Source organism: Perna viridis, chromosome 13 (assembly GCF_037379345.1).
Source record: "Perna viridis isolate PV_CMFRI_1.1 ecotype Kerala chromosome 13, ASM3737934v1, whole genome shotgun sequence".
Classification (NCBI taxonomy): Eukaryota; Metazoa; Mollusca; class Bivalvia; order Mytilida; family Mytilidae; genus Perna; species Perna viridis.
The window spans coordinates 7440886-7461981 of record NC_142457.1 but is presented as its reverse complement, the minus strand read 5'-3'; the positions used below and the strand labels follow the sequence as shown (position 1 = coordinate 7461981).

The 21096-nt window shown below is 32.3% G+C and overlaps 1 long non-coding RNA gene across 4 annotated transcripts in view; it reads left to right on the top strand.

Moving 5' to 3' along the window:
• Window positions 1–19886, top strand: part of LOC148599419 (uncharacterized) — a 44353-nt gene extending 24467 nt beyond the window's left edge. The window contains exons 3-6 of one of the 4 annotated variants that reach the window (XR_015918240.1): window positions 13419–13448; window positions 15892–16137; window positions 18577–18723; window positions 19455–19886. This is a non-coding gene — a long non-coding RNA (uncharacterized LOC148599419). Of the gene's footprint in view, window positions 1–13293; window positions 13449–15891; window positions 16138–18576; window positions 18724–19454 lie in introns of those variants that run through there. The other 3 variants (XR_015918241.1, XR_015918239.1, XR_015918238.1) reach the window with 3 other exon arrangements.
• Window positions 19887–21096: the final 1210 nt, after the last annotated feature.

The following is a 21096-nucleotide window of genomic DNA, read 5'->3' as shown; positions in this document are numbered from 1 at the left end:
GCAGATGGATAGTGAATGAACCTTTGATAGTAATGATCTAAATAATTGTAGCATGTCTACAATAGTTCCTGGCTGGTTCTAATGTAACAGATTACCATGCCATCATAGTACTATTTTTTGTGTAAAGAGTCTTGTGTCTAAATGTGTTGAATGCATTTCAAAACTGAAAAAAAAAGTTTTTTTTACATGTATCACCACCTGCCTGACTCTTACTTGAACATATATTTTATTTCTTTGTCCAATATAGGTTCTTGCTGTTACTATTATTATCAGTTGCTTAAAAGGGGAGATAATCCAACCAAAGAGTTTATATATTTTAAATCCATAATGATTGATTGATTGTTGGGGTTTAACGTCCGAGCAGCAATATTTCAGCTATATTCAGACAATTAAATCAATAAGGAAAGTGAGTCTGCTTAAACTTCTTATTTCCTCAGAACTAGTAAAAACACAAAATTGAACCCAATACATATAGGCAAAGTTCATGCCTTGCTATTTCATGAAGTTGTACTAAGGCCAAAAAAGATAGTATGTTTCCTGCTACCCTACCTACCCTAAATATTTTATGGCCATTAGGCTCAAATACTGTTTAAAGTCTGTTTGTTTCCCCATTAACTCAATGTAAAAAAGTTTTTGAAGAATAAAATATTTACCTACCTACCTACCCTTTTTTTGCTGGTAGCAGGAAATGAAGCTATCCTTTTCTTTGGCCTAAGTAAACTCCAGCCCTCTATGGAGCCCTTGATTTGGGATGTACCTTTTTGAGCCTCAATCTATCTTCTACCTTCTGGCATGCTACAGTATGATATGGAAATGAATTAAATTGCAATGAAATTTTGTTGATAGTTTGTTTACATGCATTTTAAGTATAAAAAAGTATAATTTGCAGATGTAAAGATACAAATGTACTTACCAATAAATGCTTTAGGTCACTCTGGAACGTGTCTTCGTGATGTTTTATGAATATAATTAGCATTTTTATAATAATTTCTTTTCCTGACCTATTTAATTTGACAAAATGTTTGAAAAGGAACAACTTCAATGCAAAACTGATGAATAAATTTTTCTTTTATTTTATTAGGTCACACTTAATTGATAACCAAACTTCAGAATTGTAAAAAATCCATTGTAGAGGGGTCAGTTTTCTAGAAATAAGGTTTTATTTGAATATGGAACTGTTTTTGACTGTAGTAAATGAGTAAGAAATTCATGGAACAAACTTCTACCTATTGGATTGGTTAAACATCATTGTTTGATGGAACTATTCCATATTTTTCTGATCTCTTGTTATTTTAACAACCTGATCCCTTAATCAGGATGGCATAACCCTTCAACCCCTCAGAATTTTCATAAACCATATCTTTGCTAACTTTTTTTAAGTCCAAACTGATTCCAGATCTTTAAAGTATACCCCCATTCAATGAGTAGTTGGTATATTGGAATTAAATTGTTGGTTTCTCTGCCATTCCATCCTCCTGTCCAAATTTCATTGTAATTTTCTTGGTTTCCAACAGATGGATTGATGACAAATTTGGTGTGGCTTTATATGGATAGGGCATACCTTGTAAATGATTTTGGGTTCTGTCTGATGTCAATTTCCTGTTTGAGTAAGGGTATACTTAGCACAACACGGGAAACTGCATTTATTTCACTTCTTTTACATGTTTCAATCAATTATTTATGGAGTCAGAAGTGTTGACATATTTGAAGAACCAGTAAGCTTAGACAAAAGTAATTACTGCTTAGAGAAAAACTTTGTGTAATTTGAAATATTAAAAACATTCACTGCCTTTTTGAATGGCAGTTCCAGTTAGGGGGATGGTTCTGGGAATATAGTGCAGAATTTATGCAAAAATGAGCAAATAATAGCCAGAGAGCCCCCTTTCTAAAATCTCTGGATCCACCACTGCTTTTGAATTAAGTCTGTTACCTGACAGTGGCAAGTCCTGAAGTCAGATGGGGTTGACTGCAGTAAGTCGGATTGGGTGACTGCAGTAAGTCAGATGGGGGTGACTGCAGTAAGTCGGATTGGGTGACTGCAATAAGTCAGATGGAGTTGACTGCTGTAGGTCAGATGGGGATGACTGCATTAAGCCAGATGGGGGTGGCTGCAGTAAGTCAGATGGGGGTGACTGCATTAAGCCAGATGGGGGTGGCTGCAGTAAGTCAGATGGGGGTGGCTGCAGTAAGCCAGATGGGGCTGACTGCAGTAGGTCAGATGGGGGTGAATGCAGTAAGCCAGATGGGGGGTGATTGCAGTAAGTCAGATGGGAGTTTCTGCAGTAATTCAGATGGGGGTGATGGCAGTAATTTCCAGTAATTTTCTACATAATAAACCAATGGGTCCCCTTTGGTCTGTCTATGAAATGTATTATAAATAAACAAGATAATAAAGTAATTTATACTGTTACTTTAGAAGCTATTGTTCTCAGGTCATGGTAAAAACTTAAATATGAATTTTGGAAACAAATTTAAAGTCTTGCCACCCACTGATGCGAAATTGTGTCATGAAAAAAAAACACATTCTTTTTACATTGTAAATTACTTAGTGACATGTTAAGATCATAAGTTTAGATAAAAAAGGAGCATCACCCAACCCTATTAAACTACAAAGAATACCTGTTTTTTACCTGTTGTACAGGTGTAAATTACAATTAAGGTGTCAGCTATATGTGAAGAAGACAATTTTGTTTGATGAAAGTATCTTTTGTAATGTTTTTTTTTTCTTTTAATAAAAGAATAATGGGTTGGGTTTGTGGATTTATACATAACAACTGAAAGACAATCAGTGGGAAATTTCACTTTATTTCAGGAAGTAATAACTACTACCGGTATGAGGGAACACTACACTTGATACTGTTTTTTTTTAATTTATGAAAATTAGTTTGTGTAAGTACATGTACACTGATTTATTTTATCTTCAGTGATAGACTGGATGTGTTTTTTGTTGCATTTCCGAAAAAAAGGTCTAGAAACTGTCAACAATATTTTTATGTGACAAATGAAACAAAATAGAAAAGAAAGAAATGCTTGTTGTGGAAAAAAGGGGTGCTGGTCATCCCCATTCATGCCTCAGGTACACAGGCCAAAGTGCCACACATGTGCACATGTGTTTTAAGGTACATGCATGATATATATGCGGCATTTTTCCCAAGTATTTGTGCCATCATTGCTATGGAAATGGTTTAATCTAATTCAAAATATTTGGTTCATTATAAATCTAATGTGTTTAATTTATCACAGGTTCAAATTAGTGGTGGTTAAGGTCCATGGTCATCCATTTCTGGACCTTTGAAGTTTCACTAACATAGGTCAGTGTCATTGACACTTGGGGACTTCTTGTTTCTTCGGGTTGATCATTTATTTGAAACTTGGAAGTCTATGACCTTCCACTTTTGAAAATCAATTTTGTATATTCAGTGATTTTCCTCCTGTATTTGGGAGGAGGTCTGGGGCTCGTGCAACTGGTAAACAGAGTGCAAAAATTGTAACTTTGGGAAATATAAACCTTGTGAGGGCAAGGATTTTTATACAGTATTTTTAATGTAATTTTCCAGATAAAATCCTTGTTGGGGACTGTTACAGTTTCCATTGGATTTAAGTCTGGATGACAAACTAGGATAGTAGAGAGAGGATTTTTGTACACCTAAATAAATTTTAATCCTATGCAAATCTTGAAATGATTTTTCAAGTCATAACTGGGAATTTTACCAATGAAATTTGTGAAATTTGGAGTGTATTGCTCTATGGCAATGGGGTCGAAATTCTGACCAAAAAAAATAAATAAATAGGGATTTGAAAATAAACCTTTCAGATATATGATAATAAAAATGAATATCCTGCCAAAAATTAAATTTAATAGCCTGACCTTACCACAAAAACCATGAAACTTATTACCTAACACACCTCAGAGTGTGTTTACAGTATTAAAATCAATTAGACTTGGGTGATGTTAAAATGGACCAGATATCTTAGAAGCACAATGTTGATAAATTTGACCATGTACCCATTAACCAGTGAGCGGATTGAAGTTTTCTTGATACAATAACAAACAGAATATGACATATCCTGTTTATACATGGACTAGAAGATTATTTTGTATCAAACAAGTCCAAATTATTTTAGTACAGACTTTAGTATGGGTCTGGTAACCTTCCTCTGGACTAATGGTTCTTTTTTTTTTTTTTTTTAATAGTATTCATTCAAAATATTGAAATGCTAAGGTGTTTTTAATAGGAATATCCCCATTGTAAAATCTGATAAGGCATAACTGACATTCTTTTGCATTTTTCATAAATTTTTAGGTTTAAAAAAATTTTTTTTTCATAATCAATCAAATGTTCTGGATGTATTAATTGCCAGTATGTCTTTAGGTTTTTGTTCTTGTTTTATCAAATATGCTTTTTGGTAGAATTTCAGACCATAGACCTAATTTATATGTCATCAAATACCTGCTTTAAAATTTTGTTTGTTTTTTTTTTTTTTTACTTTATGGCAACACATTAGCCTTTAGTGGTTTTACATGTCATATTTTAATGGTTAATTCTTTTTACAATGTTTTTTTTCTGTAATGGCTGTTTTTTTTGTAAGTTAAATTTGCTTCAATGATTAATTCCTTTTTTTTTACAGTTTTACTGCTAAATCTATTTACATAATATTAGCTAATGTTCTTTGTCAAAATTCTTCAAAGAAAATGCAGTTATATGACTTCTCATGTATGATACATTTACAAAATGTATAATCATTCATATACTGTGTTTTTTTTTACATTGAATAGGTACTCTACCTATAATGGTACCCATGTCAGTGGGCTTAGAATATACATGTATTAATTAACAAATCAACCAATTAATTGATCAGCCATTCAGTCAATTGTAAATTGTAAATCTTGAGGGGGCTGTTGATTTCACTAGAAAGTTAACCAAAGTCATCAACCTTCTTAGAGTAAAAGGATGAGGAATATTTAAAAACACTAAAAAAAATATTATGCATTATATAATTGAACCTGAATGTAAAGCCATATCTTAGTTTTAGGTGTAGACCCAGGTCCCATACTGGTTCTCCAATCCCCTAATTTAAAACGACAAATAAAATATATTTTTTATTTTTAATCAATTTTCAAACTTCTCTAGAGTGATTCAAGATTCGCATTGTCTATAAAATCTCATTGGTCGAATGTAATATTATGAGAAATCAAACATTGTTCTCTCTTGACAGTAGTTGACATTATGGACAGACCATAGCTATAATTTCTACCCTGACATGGATACTGAATGTCATCTAAGATCTCGTTTGGAAAAATTAAAAGAAACAGTCTTCAACTTTGTTGATCGTCTGAATATAGCTGAAATATTGCTGCTCGGACGTTAAACCCCAACAAACAAACAAACAAACATATTTTGTTGATTATGAAATTATATCTTGAAAATTTCCATAAATCAACTCACTGTCATTGTAGATTCTATATTTCTACAATAATTAGTATACCAGTATGCTAACTGCCTGAATCTTATGTAGAACAATTCATAAATTTATGGTTGTCAACAAAGCTATTCTGTTGTGTATTAAAGAGATAAATTCTTTCAATTACCTTTTCTTTGATCTATTCTTTAGCTAATCACCAAATTTACCTGAATTGACTCAGGTGAGAAAATCTTTTTAGTCAATATTTATAAACTGGGTAAAATTTGTACAGTATTTGTGTGTAAGAGTTTTATATATTGTTCAATGTTAATGGGAAGTCTGATATTTATATTTATTTTGGTTAAAGTTTTTATTCTTGATTGCCATTGGTCAGATTGTTTTCTTACTGGAGTATGGATCAAAGCAAAGCCAGCCAGGGATAAAAATGAAAAAAAATTGTTTTGCATGAAATCTTGATCTTGATACACAATGACTACCAGCCAAAAATGTCTACGATTTTGCTTCACTCAGTCTTTAATTTTATATATGCCTCCCTAACCTGAAATCTGTCAATGGATCTGTCCATGTTGAGGTTGTCTATAGATAAATTGGCAGGTTATAACTGGCTTAAGGGTGTCAGTAAAATGTTGTTCTCCAACACCTGTTTTCCTGTTGGTAGTTGGATTAAAATGTTTCTATCTGTTTTGTGTTGTATTGCAGTCTGTTTGTCTGTCCACACAAATTCTTTTGATACTTCATATGTAAGGGCCTGTGTATCATTTAAATAAATTGTTGATACCAATTTATTTGCCCCTATCACTAGAAGTCAGGGGATCTTGAATATACCCTTGTCTATTCATCCTTTTGTGTGTTCCTCCATCCATTTTTTCATTTGTCTGTCTGTCCATCTAGATTATGGTACATGGCTTATGTCAGTTTTGTTTATACTCTGCCTCGTATTTCTCTTTCCTAATTTTGAGGCTAATGCCAAAATTAGGGCTCCCCCTAACATGTACTTTCTTACTGTATAAATAAAACACTATTTTTCACTTTCCTCATTGGTAACTAATTGTGGAGAAAAAAAAATTGAGCTATAAAAAAATAGCAAGAAATTATTTTAAATTTCAGTAATAAAAATGATTATTTTTCTCAGTTATTGAAGTTAAACTTTAACTCCAGGTTGTCTAGTGGCTTAAAGTTTTATCACTATGGGTTTTAGCTGAGTAAGTCTTCTAAGGTTTCCTGGACAAACCTACTTTGTGCGATAGTCTAATGGATTTTCATACATGGGAACTTGAGACTTTCAATGCAAGACCTGGTGACTTTATGGGGCACAGATGAAAAACATTCCCTAATCTACATTTTATAGTATACTGAAATCATTCATACACAGTAAAATTATGGAGAATACAATTTAGTCCAAATCGTATTTTTGACGACTGCCTTTCTTGGTCAATGAATTATTTCTGATTAAAGTTATTCTTGTAAAAGTACTTATTTTTTCATAAATTCTTATGAGTTATAATTTATGAAAGTTAACATATTTTTGATACTTAAAATTAATATAAGAACTGCACAATAAGCCCTTTACAATAGAATTTCACTTAACCCTTTATGTTGTGCAGCATAAATTCTATGTATATCTTGAAAACAGCAATTAACCAAAACTCTCAAAAGTAACATTAATTTTTTTTAATTTGAATTCAGCTTGTAATCATTTCACTATCAGTTCTAATGCAAAGATCTAAAGTTTCCTACTGGGAATATAATGCAATTCTAAGCTGGATGGGTATTTACTACAATTCGGTACAGTGAAACCTTGTGATTTCATTTGGTTTTAAGATGGAGAAACTTATGATTTATTTTGTGGTTGGAAAGGGGAGGTAACTCATGGTTATTTGACAAATGTGGGATGTTTTGGTTGTGACTTGTTTTTACTAAAAACAAAAAAAAGTTTGGATGCTAAGCATTTTAATATGTGTTTTTCATGTAATTTTGAATCAAGGAGTTAAATTTTTGACATGGGCATTTGAAATATGTGCAATTTGTTTGAATTGTGCCACACAAAGCTGGAACCACAGAAATCGACACAAGCAATACTTGCTGCTCAACTGGGCTTTGTCAGCCAAGGTGTTTTTGGCAAATCAAATCTAGTCATCTTGCATCTCTTCATATGCTATGATGAGGACTTGGGCTTGGCTGTATTTTGCCCGAGTATTTTAATGGTAAAACTGAGATTTTTTTTTGGAATTTTAGAAAAATAAAAAATATTGGATCAATGATATTATAATGGTAAAATTCATGCACTTGTGGTGAAATGTTGCTTTACATTTTGTTGGTATCACAAGAATTGAAAAAGCTGTGAACATAGATGTCTTAGTAAAATGCCCTCTTTTATCAAGAAGTTTAAGAATGAACTTGGGCTATGGGCTGATTTAATTGTTTGTTACCCTGATGGATTTTTATGAAGGGAGATAACTGTTACTTTCAGACTGCTTGACATTGGGTCATTGATATTTATGTAAATGTAATGACTTCAGTTTACAGGCTACCCCTTTAATGTAAGAAGTTTTGATTCTGTTCCTCCATAACCCAACCAAAATAAAGCTTGGCTGACAACCTCTAGTATTGCTGGAGTATTCTACAAACTAGTTAGAAAATTAATTGAAAATATTTTATGGCCAACAGATTCACATTTCAACAAAAAGATATTGGATCCTATCTATTAATATTTAAAGTTACATTGCAATTTGCATTATCATGGTCTTACCAAAGAGATTTCTAAGGAATAATGATTTAAATGGCAGTCAAAAAGGTGAGGAATAACACATTGAATGTATTGCTTCAAAATGGTCTAAAAATGAAGTTGTCTAAATTTCTATAAATACTGATTGTACTGTAGGTGTCTGGCATATCTATTAGCCATTATATCTCAGCTAGCCAGTTTTATGTTCCTTTTGAAATGCTAAATGTTTAGATTTTGTAGGAGGAAATTGATATAACAGATGCAGAAAGATGCAGTCATTATGAAATATGGCCCTATTACGTAATTTGATTATTTTCACCAGTTTTTCATAAACTTGACTTTTTTTTCTAGTTTAGATGCTTACTAATGAGTTTGTCTGGATGTAACAGCTCTGTAGGGATGGATCCAGGAGAATTTTATTTTTAAGTGAATACTGCTAATTGAAATGCATAAAATAACAGTGTGTAAATCTGTGGTTAAATTATTGTTAGGGATGGCATGATGTGTTATAGCTGTGAGATAATTGTCTTTGTCTCAATGCATATTTAACTGAATTGTGGAAAACATGCATAAATCTGCATTTCTAGTATTACCAGTTGCAACGAATTGGAATATGATGGCTATCAGTTTTATACAATTAATTATATTATTTAATTATGGCAAGGTGGGAATTACAAAGGCTAAGGCCAGATGATATTAATTTCTGTGTTTTAATTTCATTTTGTTTAGGAAATGTAGGGCATCAGTGTGCTTAAAAAATTATTTTAAGCTCTATATAGTACTGTTTTTCAGTTGCAGTGTTTATGAAAATTGATCAGGAGGTGATTCTTCAAATGTTTTCAATTAATATTCTAATGACTTTTTATGGGCAACTTGGCGGGTGTTTCTAGAAAAGCAGAGGACGCTTACTCTACCGGGGCACTTGGTCCATGCTCCCAGTTTTTAGTGGAGTCTGAGTTGCTCATTTGCTTTTGTTACTTTGTATGTATGATTTTAGTTACTTTATGTTCTTTGTTGTGTATGTCTGTTTTCCATGTCTGGTCTTTGTCCCTGTATTACATTCTTTTGATTACCGCTATAACCTTGGTTCCCTTGATTATTCTTCCATGTCAAAAACCCACTTAATACACTATTGCTTCTTGTACAGAGACATTTACAGTCCACATAACCAGTTTTAAGGTAAACATTATATACATGTAGATTGTACATGAAATTGTTTTTTGCAAGAGTTATCGTTCTTGATTTGGTTGATTGTAGTGGTAGATGAATAAAATTTTATCAAAAATAATGATCTATATACAGAAAGGGTGATAGCATGTTCAGACTGAAAAATCATGGTTTATTCCATGGGTTTTTCTATACCATGAATTGTCTCTACCATAGACAGTGTCTGAATTTGATATGGTTTAGTTCTTCAATAGTTTTCATTCTCTCTATTGGTGTGATGTCATCCTAAAACTGATTGGTATAATCATTCTGAAATAATATGTCCGTATGACGATAATTGTAAATCCTTATTATCTTCAAAAATACATGTAAATGATATAAATGCCAGACTAAGCATCACTACTTTAAAATTAAGCTTAGAAGACAATTTTAAAGTACAAACATGCAGGTAGCTGCAGTTGATTTTGAATAAAATTTTAGGTTTACATAAATCATGAATAAAGGTTTTTATAAGGTATCATCTCCTTTTGCGGTTTCACCTCTTAATTTTTGAAGTCCCTTGATGTTTGAGAAAGAGAATACTTGCATACTTCACTTTGTACTGAATTAATGATTTCTTGATTGAGTGTGTGAAAATTTTATGCCTTGAATTTCAATTAATTTTAATTCAACATTTTTGTGCAGATCAAATTATCTTTTTCCAAACATGAGACTTAGCAAACAAAGGAGTATTTGATAAGTGGACTTTTGACCCCTGGTCAAAAATGTAGTTCTTTATCTCCACACAAAAGAGTTCTAATTGGAGAGGTAATTTATTTGACAGGGGTAGATAACTGACTGGGTTAACCAATGAGCTGTCTGATGCCATTTAAGAGGTGGTCAGTTACACTGTAAAAGTGTGATGTGATGTGAGACAGTTAGTCATTGTTAATGATCAAGTTAAATTATAGACTGGATATAAATATAGTTTTCATTGAACTTTAGTGGGACAATTCAGGTAAAGGTGTTCAGATAATTATTGTACTTAAGGCCTGTGTGCAAAAGTCAATTACCTGCATCCCCTCCCTATGTTGAGTGAAAAAAATAACAATCAAGAGGTCCCCAGTTTTATAATAGGTACAGAAACCCCTCACCCCAATATTAAGTTAAAACTGTCTGTAGCTGCTCTCACAATGATAGATCAGCTAAAAATATTGAACTTTGTGGAGAAAATAGTGGTAAGTTATATAATTCTTGGCTAAGGGCCTGAATATAAATGTGAATAACTTACCTTCCATCCAAAATTTAATTAAGTGATAAAAGTGTTGTTTATATGTCAAATGAATTTTATAATCCAGATAGTTTAAACATGGTTGCAGTCAGTTGTTCAAACTGAAGATCCCCAGTCTCAATGCTAATGTGTATAGACCCAATGATAAAAAATTATCCAGCCAACCTTAGTACCAACCTTTGTTTACCCTTTTCAAGGGGTTAAGAAGTGCCACTCCATTTTTTTTTGCTCAAATTTGGAATAACTATTTTTTTCATAAAAAAATCCCAGGCCCCTCCTCAGCATAAAAATGGTTAGTGCCTTTTTTACCTTTAATTGAATTTTGAATTTTGTGCAGTATTGTGTCTTATAATGAATTGTAAATTCCCATGCTAATGTGTGTCAAAAACTAAAATTGTATTTGTGAACCGAGTTCAACATGCTGTGGTCATATCATGCTGTGCTCCTTAAAGCTCTTTATTATGGCAAGTGATGGTAAATTTCCCATAAATTGTTTGATATAAAATTTGTATAATAGGTGACAAAGGTTTAAAATAATACAGATGTTAATTAAATACTCATTATCATAAAAAGGTGTATTATAAAAAAAGTACTTCCTAAACAGTTGGGTGGTCTGGAGGGGCATAGGTTGTATTTTAATAGTTTGTTTTTGACAGTGTATACCAGAATCTCAAACCCTGCAGCTAGCATGCTTTAAAGGATATAAATCACATTTAGGTAAAAAAAGACTTCCATTATGTTTCATTTCAGAAAAAAAATAAACAGCCTTCAGTTTTCACAAGCTTAGTCCGATTCTAAAATATATTTTTTATTGTCCCCTTCCGCAAATGCCGAAGGGGACTTAGGTTTGCACTCCGTCCGTAGTCAGTCTGTCAGTCCGTCAGTCACACTTGGTTTTCCAGACTTTTTTTTGTAATGCCTCATCCAGTTGATTTCATATTTTGTATATAGTCTTATCATGACAAGTTACAAATTAAATTTAAAAATTATTGCGGCAAAATGGTTTATATGGAACTTATGGCCCTTTGACATAGAAAATTACATAAAATTTTATGTTTCATCATTTTGATGCAGATTGCTGCTGTCATTCTAGAATTATTTGCCCTTTAATTCATAATAGCGAAGTTTTTTCCAACTTTCCAGGTGATAGAAAGAGAATGTCTTTATGCAGCTTTCTGTAATGCAAAAATGTTATTATCTACTGTAAAATGAAGCTCAGGTTTGATTTTGATGGAATTTGCTTTTGCTGTTCAAGAGTTATTTTCTCTTGATTGTTAAAAAATAACACCATCCATTGTTAGTTCACATTTATGAAAAAAAATCTCATAAGGGCAATGAGTTCAAAGGCCGAAAGGGGACACTATATTGCATCAGCAATACTGTCAGAATGCTTGTTCAGTATAATTTTTCACAGATATTTATATTTGGATGATTAAATCCTTATTAAGATTTTTAAATTTGCATATTGCATATTGGGTTACAATCAGTCTCCTGATACAAATTTCTAACTAGATTTATTTTCTTCTGCAGAGCCCAGAACACATTGATGTCATCTAACTCAGGTGCAAGAGAAAAATTATTGACTCTTAGTAATGTTTTTCATGTTTTCTACATCCTGAAATTACAAGCAATTTCAATACAGATAAATACTTCTACTTATAAATAGCCCATTCTCCATTCATGTTTTCTTTTTCATTGTAATATATTTATTTTATCTTCATTTGTTTCTAGCTGTGTCTGGCTTATCCAATGTCACATTGTGCCAGCTATAATGAAAAGATACAAATGATACTGGATTTCAAATTGTTTGAAGACATCTGTATTGGCATATTAAACCATTGGCATATTGATATTGTTATTAATGGTACTTAGAGTTCATTTTGACACTTGGCAGGTGTCAGAGTTCAGTTCTAAGCTGGACTTATGGACCCTTCAATACTGATAATTAGAAATATGAATTTTCATTGACATGCACCTAGTGAGTCAGCAGAGATATTTTAGTGAATGATTTTTTGTAAGCAGAGTAATAAAATAAATCTATTTAGATTACAATGTTTTATTTAGACAGGTTTTCAGTTAACTCAGGGTTTTGTTTAGACAGGTTTTCAGTTAATTCCAGGTTTGGTTTAGACAGGTTTTTGGTTTATTCCAGGTTTGATTTAGACAGGTTTTCAGTGAACTCAGGGTTTTCTTTAGACAGGTTTTAGGTTAACTCAGGGTTTGGTTTAGACAGGTTTTCAGTTGATTCCAGGTTTGGTTTAGACAGGTTTTTGGTTAATTCCAGGTTTGATTTAGACAGGTTTTCAGTGAACTCAGGGTTTTCTTTAGACAGGTTTATTACATTACTTTGTATTTATGATTTTGGTTGCTGTATGTTTTTTGTTGTGTATGTCTGTTTTCCATGTCAGGTCTTTGTCCCTGGATTGCATTCTTTTGATCCCCACTATAGCCTTGGTTCCCTTGATTACTCTTTCGCTTAATTCCAGGTTTGATTTAGACAGGTTTTCAGTGAACTCAGGATTTGGTTTAGACAGGTTTTTGGTTAACTCAGGGTTCTGTTTAGACAGGTTTTCGGTTAACTCAGGGTTTTGTTTAGACACGTTTTCGGTTAACTCAGGGTTTTGCTTAGACAGGTTTTCGGTGAACTCAGGGTTTCGTTTAGACAGTTTTCACTGTATATATAAGAATGATATTTGAAAACAGATTGCGTAACTATATTGAAATGTATTTTCTTCCAGTGATTCAAAATGTGTGTGGCTTTTAAAAACATCAAGCTTGATAAAATTTCTGCATGAGGTTTCCACCATTTTACATATTGGAAGTTTTTTACAGATTTCATTTGGAAAGCTGTTATTTCTTCAGGTTTGTCTTCATTTTAACTATAGCTTCACTCTCTGTTGTAAAATTTAGATATAAGATGCTTGTTAAAACTTGACCTTGAATTTTAAATTTTGTGCAGTATTGTGTTTTATAATGAATTGTAAATTTCAATTTTACAATATTCACGCTGGGTATCTGAACATGACCAACCACACCGATTCAATGAATGTGGAGCTTTTTGAGAAGACATAATGAGTGTACCACTTAAATAGAGTCAATGTTGATCTAGACACAACAGACTGGGGGCATACAAAACTCTGTGGTCCATTGTATCCGGAAAAACATTATGTCAGTAGCATCACATTCATTATGTCTTCCCAAACAGCTCTGATACCCAGCCTGATCTTAAAATGAGAGAAAAAATTATTCAAACATCTGATATCTGAAGGAGATCTACATTAACCCATGCCCGGGAACAGAAAAAAAAACAAAAACAAAAAACAGAAATATGTCTAAACCAGACATTTTTGTCCTTTGTACCTGTGTAAACCTAACACCTGTCTAAACTGTACATCAGACTGCTAGGTGTCTGCTTTAGACAGGTTTCTATGTATTAATGAGATAACACCATTATCAGCGAACATTACAAAACAGTCTATCCATCGATAAAGGGAACTAAATCACACTAATGCCCAGAGCTGTACTGCTTAAACTTGGCATCTTTCTGCTTTGCTTCACTAAAAAAAATTTAGCTGTATTATAAAGACAAACAATTGAAAATTGTTTTTAAATGACTTCAATTACAGTGGCAGATTCAGGATTTGAGTTCAGGGAGAGCGTTAATTGTATTAAATGCCTTGCAAAGCAAGGCAAAACATACTGTGGGGTGAAACTTGTGGCGAAAAATTAAGTTTTTTCTCTTAATTTTTAAAGGGGCGTGCGCCTGGCACGCCTGTCCTTGGATCTGCACCTGAATTATGGCTATTGAAACACCATGTCAGAATTTCTGACACCATGATGAGTTATAGCCAAAAAAGAAACCTTTAGTAGCTTGGAGGTTTCACCATTTGGCAAGCAATACTTTTTTTTATTTTTCTATCCTAACAAACCCTGGTCTTCATTTGCAAACAAGCTAGGGTCATGTAGTACCTCCTATTCTTATCATTATTTGGTATTTGATCATTGCAAAATATTTAACACAACACTTCAATCGATTTAACTTTTACAAAGGAGGAGACAGTCCTTAAAAATTCATTTTTTTTGTTATTTGAGAAAGAAGCACAATGGATCATTTAAACTATTAAATATTGTCACATGACAAGATAATTCAGGGGAGATAATTAGACAATTATAAGATGAATCTTGTGATTATTATAACATGGCATTTTACATTAAAATATTCAATTTTTGTCTCCACAATACAAATTATCTTGTCTCTGTTTAAATGATGGTGGGAAAGGACATTTTTAGCATAATCTTGTCAATGTGAACCTTCAGTTTGTAGTTTTTGTACTTGGCTATAACTCATCATAATAATTAGGCAGTAGAAATCAAATGAACTCAGGCAAATATTCTTCATGTGAAAATTCATATAGATATATGTTTTACACGAAATTCACTTGAACTGAACAAGCAAATATTTTCATGTGAAAATTCATATAAATATATACTTGTAATATATAAATTGAGTTTAACACAAAATTCACATCAACTGAACATGACATTCACTTAATATTGTTTAATTTCATGTGAAAAAAAATTGAATTTATGTGAAATCTGTCATGAATTTTGTTTGCTCTATTCACGTGAAGCTCACATGAATCTGAAATTGTGTAAAAAATCATGTTAGTCCTGGCAGGAAATTCATTTTGCAAAAAAACTTTTATCAATTTTAGTAGGAATCTCATTGCATGAATCTTAGAAGGGCTTATATTTAAATGATCTGATAAAGTAATAATTGCTTGTAAATTATGAATTGGAGAAATCTGTTGGACCATGATAATTACAAATTAGTCTGTGTACATTGTAGTCTTCTATATAGACTAAGGTGATATCTAATTGTATGACATGTTAATACTAAGGCTGGTCTTTGTAGATATATTTGCGACAAGGAAATTATACAATTTATGTAATCCATTTCAATCCAAGTCTGTGTGAATAAATTATATATGAACGAAAGGTATCTCATTTCTAATCACTAATGATAATTTATAGATTTATAATGACAAATCCAGTGGCAGCCCATCAACCTTTTTGTTGTAAAATTTCGTGTTTTATTGTAGAAAATGTGGGCAAAATGTTAAAATTTTTGCCGAAACCCCTCCTTTTTATTAAGTTGTGAATTAGACCCCCCTTTTTTTTAGAGTATGACCATGCAGCATAGCCTAGATCAAACTTAAGGTTTTTATAGAATTTTTTTCCTTGTTCATCAATAAAAAATAAATACACCATTCTTTGATAAATCCTGTTTTAAATATCATTTCAGATTCAGCCAAAAAATTTTCTTCTAAGTTTGAATGTTTAAGAGAGCTGTCAGTTAAACGATAGCCAATAAGCCTACGACATTACAGCCAACCATAGAACTATTGCATTGCTAGATACATAATCATCAGAACTTCAAGAATAGGAAACTTCTCACTGAAAGAAATATAGGCCATTTTATGTATTTAGATGGCATTTCGTTGGAAGCGTATAGAAGCAAATGATAATTACCCTTAAGTCCAGTGCAACAGTAAGAGGCATTTAGTGGAAATTGATAAGCAATGATCTTTTTGTGACTGTCTTATGCATCAATGTGCACATCTGCCCAGGGGTCGTAAAATAATTTTTTTCTGTGAGACATTTTCAGTATTGCTTACAAAATGTAAGATTTTCAGGGCCATTTTTAAGACTGGACTCTAAATAAAAACCCTGTAACTTTTATGGGCCCTGCCTTCCCCAATCACTGAATATGCCATGTGTACTTTATGGGCACAGTTCTTCTAAGAGATAGAGTTAAGAAGATAAAGGCTTGTTTGACAATAAATACTTAAATGAATCACCTTTTTGATTGGACAAATATAATGAGAGTTATGTTTTCTTGTTTTCTTTTTTGTGTGCAGTTCAATTTCACCAGAGTAGTTAATGTAGGAGTAAAGCAACTTCAAATTTCACAATTAGGGATTAGGGGACATGTAAAATATAAGGACAACCACAGAAAAAGATACACATTTAATACTCTGCCCTTTAGCTACACTAACTAGATGGCTGATGAGATTTTACAAAATTTTTAAAGATAGCAAAGAAAAAGCAAAGGAAATTGCCACCTGATCAGCATCAAAATAGACATGATAGGTCTGGTTCTTTTTGTTCTCAATATTAAAATATTGACAAGTTTACATAACTATATGTAGACCTATATAAATTATTTAAATATGACATTTTTAATAGCTTCCTTGATATTTTGTAACTGCCAATGCAATTAAAGTCAAGAATTTATGATAACATGACAATTTACATGTTGTGGTTGATTTATGGTTCAAAAATATTTGTCAACATTTGGTACAATAATACAAGGTTAAGTATTGTTCCTCCTGATCACCAACAAAATCTGATATTATAGCAACCGTGTATGCTGATATTGAAAAAAAAATGTGCTAGTCAGTTGGGGGTTCAGGTTATACTGCATCCCTCCCCAGGAAGCAAGAAAAGCATTAAAATCTACTAAAACTAGACTTCAAATTTTTTGAAGCACTATCAAAGTTAGGCACATTTTGTCCAAATAAACCATCTCAGAACCCCCTAAATTTTTTTAGCTTCAGAACTGACAAAGACAATAGACCACACCTAAAAAAATCTGATTACATATTTAATCTCATTATACAAGCAAAAATAGTACATATGAAATTCAAGATGTGTCTTTTTGATTATCTCTCAATTAGCTAGTAATATTTTGAATAGGAATATAAACGATTTTTCTAGTTTTGTGACACCAAGGTCAAATGAATATAAAACATGTTTTTATATCGGTATCGGATGTCAAAATCAATGTATTTAATATCACCACTTAATTAAGTGTATTTTCATTGTGAATCTCTTGTAAGATTGGTAAGTGGTAATGATATAATAGGGTACTGGTGTCTGTCCATCTGCCATGACATTCATAGTATTGTGAAATTAATTTCGTTTTTTTTTAACCACAAGTAAGATTTGCAGCATCTTCACTAGCCAAGGGTTCACTTCCTTCCCCCTTTAGAATACGATAGTATTTTGGATCTTTGCGGTACAACAGCGAACTATAACTGCAAACAATAGAAATCAATACTATAAAGATCCAAAAATACTAGCCCAATCTGCCAAGGGTAAGGGGAGGGGGAACAGGACCAGAACCCTTGGCTAGTGAAGATAGATTTGTAGAGAGATGTAGGTACAGTAAAACAGATGAAGAAGTAAAAAAATCTTGTCACTACAAACAAATTAATTTGCTTTTAAAATAAAACTATGTCTTTGTTGTTCTGTTGTTTTATAAGGTCACATTAATTTAAATTAGCCTTTGTTTGTTTTATTAATTGGAAGACTGATGGGATCAATTTAATACAAATTTAGTCTCATTAATCATGTGATCTCCTGGCACGTCTTTGGAGGTTAATGTCTTTTAGGAATGATTTAATGGATTCCAGACTCTGTTATCTTGACATTTGGTTATGAATTGTGAACTTTAGATTTTACCAACCTCTTGTATAATGAACCCTGATTTCTTTAAAATGTTTTTAACCAAATTTCCCAAAATTAGTAGATTATGTCTGATGTAAATCATCATCCACTTTTGAAATGGAACAGTCTGCCACTTCATTTGCATTCATTCAGTTGGAACCCCCCTCTTTTTGTTGGGAAATTTGATTAATTTTGTGCAGAAAAATTACATGTCAGTACCTGGTACTGAAAAAATACTAGTGGACTGTATCTAAAAATTTTATGGCAAAAACTGCCTCTCATTTACATTCAGTCTTTTAACAAACATATTCTATTTTACTGCACGCTCTTAGTCCATTTGTCAGTCAATACCCGCGTCCTTCTAGCAATTAGTCCAATCAGTCCATATATTATACATGTGAATATAGTATTATAACTCCGAACTATCAATAGGGTTTTCATATTTTTGGTAAAAGATTTTTCTTCAATATTAAAATAGGGGATGTAGTATGATTGCCAGTGAGACACTCATCTACCAAAAGCCAAGCAGTGAACAATTTACTGGTTTACAATTTTCAGTTTAAGAGATAAAGGACTTAAAACAAAGAAATGGGGGACAATTATTAGCGATTGCCCTTTAGAACAGGTATTCATTTTAATGGATTTAACTAATGATCAGATCAGTGTATTTTGTTATTTGTATTTCTTATGTATATATAACATTGAATAGTAGTTCAATATCTAAATGTTAATTTCATAGACAGTTCCAATTCAGAAATTTATAAAAAAAAAGGGGGGGTTTCAGATCCAAAATATTTATAAAAAAAAGGAAGCTGTCATTTTCTAAAATTTGTCTGAAAAATATCATTTTTTGAAGCGAAAGAGGGAACAAAACCTTCTTATAACCATGTTACATTTTGACTGAAAAAAAAGTTTTTTTGTACAAGCATCATTGTCCTGTCCACAACTGTATCACTAGTATAAAACTGACCACAACCGTATCACTAGTGTAAACCTGCCAACAACTGTATCAGTAGTGTAAAAATGGTCAATAATAATTGTATCAGTAGTGGATTCAGATGGCGCTGAGAGAAAGTTAGAAAGAAAAATGTTATTACCTTTTGATTAAACTGATGTTGTGCATTGTCCTCAGCTCAGCACCTTGCTGCTGAAGACCCTTACCAATAACAAAAGAAAACGAGGAAACAACAAGGAAACACACACACACTGCTATGATTTGAAAATAACAACAGTCTTTTTTTTTTCATTAAGAATTTCATGAAAATCTAATGCCAAAATTTCTATCATATTTTCTTCACCTTTTTTTTAAGTTCAGTGCCAAAACTTCAATCTTTTTCAATGCATCTATTTATACAGGTGGAACATAGCATCACAGGCCCTATCCACTTTAGATACTATCTACAGAACAGTAACCGATGCTATGCCAGACTCCAGGGGTGTTTCAAGATAAAGTGATGACATGCATTCTCATGTATACACAAACCAAGAACATCAACTTGACATAATAGAAAACATGGATTGGCCTGGACAATGTGGATTTGGTTTTGTTTGCCTTTGTTGAACAGGTCTTTATTTGAAATGGTCAGGACGACTCCTGTACCATACAGAAGAAACCTAATTTTGATTTGATTTGGAAACCACAAGTTGTTTTTGCCATTGTATCAAGTTTTATGTTAAATTCATTTAAATTTTCATCTGAATTATAAATGGCAGCAAGTCATTTAGTTATATAATAAAATGTCTTATTTTTATTGTTTGAGCTGGAGAATAAAATGTCTTATTATTTTTTGTTTGAGTCGGAATTTGTTCCTTGTGTAAAGGACATTTCCCAATCTTTGTCTTTAGCCATTAGTTCCATGCTGTGATCTAGTAAAATTGATATGGGATATATAGGAGAAATTCTGTGGACATAGTTCCGACTACCTCCTTCATTGACTTTTAGGTCCATAGTTCTAGCCCATGTGTACACTACCACAAACCATTGATAAAATAGATTATTCTTAATTCATGGATAACAAATCCAGTAATCCAATCTAATGGTCAGGCCTATGTTTTCAGTATGCCTCTCCACTTAAGGCTTATCATTAGAGGATGTTAAAACAACACCTTTCTATCAGAGTTCAAATCCATCTGGAGATAACCCCTTTAGTTGTATATTTTATCCTGATGAGTGTAATGTAAATTTTTGATATCTTAATTAATTTCATATCCTGTGGGGCCAGTGTCTTCACAGCTGCTGGTTTTAGAAATTAAAGTACAAAATAAAAGACTTTTTGTTGATTCTTTTTTTTCCCTTTCCAGTAGTAAATGAACTTTTATTTAAAGTATGTATTAAATATATGTACCAAATAAAATTTTTGGGACAAAAAGATTGTTAGTCTGTGCTTCTGTCCACAAGGTCTCATATTAAGAGTTCCTTTGAAAAAAATGATAAACCTTGCTTTTAAAGCAGTAGGTATATAATGGTGAACAAAGTGTAAAGTCTGTTTGACCATCCGTATTTCAACAGAAGCTTTATTTGGATGTGACATATCGTAGGATTCGATTTCAGACTCCAGTGTCAATTTCCCTTTGACGGTTGGGAGCGGGGTAACCCTTAAGTAGTAACCTTTGCTCAGTTTTTTCTAGTTAATAGATATTGAGGACACAGTATTTTCCTCATTGTATACCAAGTAACTTGTTTGTAATAATTCAAGACATGTATCAGAATATTGTCAGTAGTGTTAGGCTAGATTTGCTGCATTCCCTTAAAAATTGAAAATAAATATAGTATATTGACAACATCCGTTGAAGGAAATCGTGTCACATATGGCGGGCACTTTCATCTTTTTATCATGAAGACTTAACCTAAAGGCTCTAACATAACAGTGGCATGTTTGGAAAGGTTACTTCCAGTGTGAAAATTTTAAGGATATATATACATGTAAAACAATCAGCGAAACTGATTAGGTTTTCTTTTAGAGAGGTATGTTCAGGTGCTTGTTTTTACACCATGAGG